Raw genomic sequence first — 3,318 nt, forward strand, 5'->3', positions numbered from 1 at the left:
TAAGCCTAGTCTACTAAAAAAGGGCTACAGCAAGCAAGCTTTCCCCCGTAAGAACTAGCACTAAACTTCTTTCCCTCTTTATACTTTCGTTTTTCTATGCCTCTTTTAGACTAGTGATGTTCAAGGCTATGTCATTTACAACCGCGGCGTATTTCGGATGCTTGAAGGCCCCGGTGGCCAATCTAGCGAAATCATCAATAGGTCTTCGACCTACCCCTTAAAGCTGGATTTGACCTTTCCATAGAAGAGAATTCGTTTCAGCCCAACAGACTTTGCTGTGCAACACCATAGCTGTCTCGTAGGCACAAAACCCGGCTTTCGCTGTACCACCTGAGATTTTAACTCTCATGGTTTGGCGCGTTGGTATTTGAGCCCTATCCGCAGTCTTTCCACTGCATCATCCGTAGTAGTAGTGCCTTACTCGCTCTTGGGATAGGAATGTCAGTCTCTTGTTTTTGGCAGGAAAAGTTCTACCTTCGGCAGAGTGGGTCTACTTAGCGAACTGGAAGGACGCGGAGATCGATTGATCAATATGAATCTCGAGAGTGGACGGACTTATTATTGACGTAAAAAGGTGTCCAAAGTAATAATCACGTGATAACACATGTGCTCTAGCTTTAGAACTTATACAAAATTGGGTGAAACAACAAAACCGCTCCTCTATACTCTCCGATAATTAAAACCCTAGCCTTTCACTCATTTCTCTCATCAATTCATCTCTCCAAAATCGCTAACCCAGTAACAAATTAAACTGAATGATGCTCTTTGGTTTCATAATATTTGGTATTATAATTGTTTTCAGGTATTATCTCCTTTTTCTCTGGATTTTGATGTTAAGGGTTTTTGTTTTAATGCTTTATTCCGATTTTGATTTTTTTCTGAGATATTTTTCTTAATATATCATGGAGGATGAAGAGATTTTGAAGTCTCTTTACAAAAAACATATATAATCGGATGTTCACACACTGACCCAAAATGTCGTTGAGCTCATCCTTGCCTTTACTTCCGAGTAATTTCTTGCATCTAACTTACTTCTTGTATATTAGTTGAGTTATACTTTAGTTGAATTCTGTTCATTTTGGTTTAAGTTTGTTTGTTTTTTTGAATTAAGAATTTTGTTGTTAATTGAATTTATAAAATTTAGACCTAGAAACCATGCACATGGTGCGGTGGTGCCTATGGTGTCAAGTTTTGTCTTCTAATAAAGGTCTTACCTGCACATTTTATGAGTGTACTAGGAAATAAATATGTTGTGCACAATATTTGGTCATTATCTGAGTTGCAACATTTCTAATCTACAGATCTGCTAGTTGGCTACTTAATTCGTTCCATTTTTAAGGTACGTGGAGTACTAGAGAAAATATGCACTTATTGTAGAGTATAAAAGACTTGAACAACTAATAAATGAGATTATATGGATGTAGGTTTGCTAAGTGAATGCTTTCTGACAGATGCAAGTATAGTAAGTGGCACTTGATATTTGTACATGTCAGTTGATTTACATGTATAATTTTTAACCGCATTTCTTGCATACGGTGGTGCAACTTACCATGTTCTACCAAACTTGATTTGTCTATTTATTTCATTTTTACTGGAATATATGACTGTAAGCCATTTTAGATTTTTTTTCTTGCGCATATTGTATTAATTTCATATAATTTTGACTTCTGATTTTCTGTTCTTATCGGTCTACAGGAATGGTCTACCAAGCTGCAATTTGGTATGGACTTATTGTCCACTTTTGATATCCTACTTTGTATTATATATGAACTTCCCATAATGTTATTTCTTGATCCACATCCAATCTGGTCAGAAGCCCCATGCTTGTGAACTGGAGCTCTCATCAAGAAAAATCACTTCAATGCTTAAATGATACAGACCCAAAGTCTTCGTGGACTGTGCTTGTGAGCTTTATTCAGGCACTAGGATCCTGTTTGGATTGATATCAGGTGTTGTCTTCCTTGGTTTTACTGGTCTCTTATATTATTTATACGGGTGGGAATTTATGTACGAGGCACTTCTTTACCATCTTACACTAACTCATCTTAGGCACAATTTCTCCATATATCTCTACCACATTTAAGTTCATTATGAGCATGAGTTCTCAATACAAGAAAAGCAAGTCTCTTTCTTGCCACAGTTTTCAGTTTAGCTGGTTCTTATATTCAAATATGTCATGGATCTTCCCTTCTGCTTTCTTGGGCAGAAAGTGGCATTTGTAAGCATTTAATAAGCTATATTTCCAGGGAGAGGTATTGCTGAAGTATTCTGTTTTTTATATTGCCTTGATTTATTGATAGTTTTTATATTTTCGTTCTTATTCGGACTATATTGTTATCATGTGGCATCGGCTAGAATGGGTGTGAAAATGGCAAAGCATCTGGGACATGAGAGAATTGTGCTATTTAAAGATTTCAATTAGTGATTCCGAATTTGTTCCACTACAACTAGTCATGAATAAAGCACAAGTTGAAATTGTACTTGTTGTAATAGAAAACCCATTACTATGAGATATTGTACATATGCTATAATGTATTTATATATGTAATAAAAAAAAATTGGCATAAATTTGTTGTACATGTATTAATATTATTATTTTTTTTAATAATAATATATTAGAAATAATTATTAGGGAATGAAATATTTTATTTTGGTATTCTAGATATTTATTTAAAAAAAATGGACAAGAAAAAGCGTCCCCAAATTAGAAAATATGGACAGGAAAAAGCGTTGCCAAAATGTTAAATAGCAAATGTATGAAAATTTGGACAAATAAAAGCGTCACTAATTTTAAGATTCTTGACGTGAAAAAGCGTCACCAAAGTTAAGAAAGTGCGCCAATTATGGCATATTGCGAATCTTCGTATAAAAATTTGGACACAATAAAGCGTCGAAATTCGCGACGCTTTTTTGTGTCTAGCAAAATTTTCGACTCACGTTTTTTCGACGCTTTTTAGAAGCGTCGAGAAAGATTTTTGCGACGCTTTTATGTGTCGAAAAAAAGGTTGACAAGCGTCTAAAAAGCACACTTTTTGTAGTAGTGGTGTAAAGAAACGATCTTGAACGTCACTTAGATTTTGAAGCTAAGCACGTATATAGATGAAGTGATTATTACACAATGAAAGTTGCTTAGGTCAAGGAGCTAAGAACGATATGCTTTGTATGATTACAAATAATTGATATATAAATGTTGCTCAACACATTATGCGATGCATGAAACAATGAACATTGCTCTGGTCAGGAAGCTAAGCAAGTATACAATGTTTCTTTTAATGAATGTTGTCTTGAAAGATAATGAAGCATGCACAGTGGGGAAAC

At 35.0% G+C, this 3,318-nt stretch overlaps 1 long non-coding RNA gene across 3 annotated transcripts; it reads left to right on the forward strand.

The window, feature by feature from the left end:
• Positions 1–588: 588 nt before the first annotated feature.
• LOC110722437 lies at positions 589–2,551 on the forward strand. Of its 3 annotated transcripts, none has more exons than XR_002511607.1 (4): positions 589–1,339; positions 1,425–1,462; positions 1,696–1,720; positions 1,814–2,551. It is a non-coding gene; the product is annotated as an uncharacterized LOC110722437 (long non-coding RNA). The 3 variants fall into 3 exon arrangements; XR_002511606.1 differs by having other exon boundaries at positions 589–802; positions 909–1,339; positions 1,696–2,551; XR_002511605.1 differs by having other exon boundaries at positions 1,696–2,551.
• The last annotated feature ends 767 nt before the right edge of the window (positions 2,552–3,318 follow it).

Source organism: Chenopodium quinoa, unplaced genomic scaffold (genome assembly GCF_001683475.1).
Source record: "Chenopodium quinoa cultivar QQ74 unplaced genomic scaffold, ASM168347v1, whole genome shotgun sequence".
Lineage (NCBI taxonomy): Eukaryota > Viridiplantae > Streptophyta > Magnoliopsida > Caryophyllales > Amaranthaceae > Chenopodium > Chenopodium quinoa.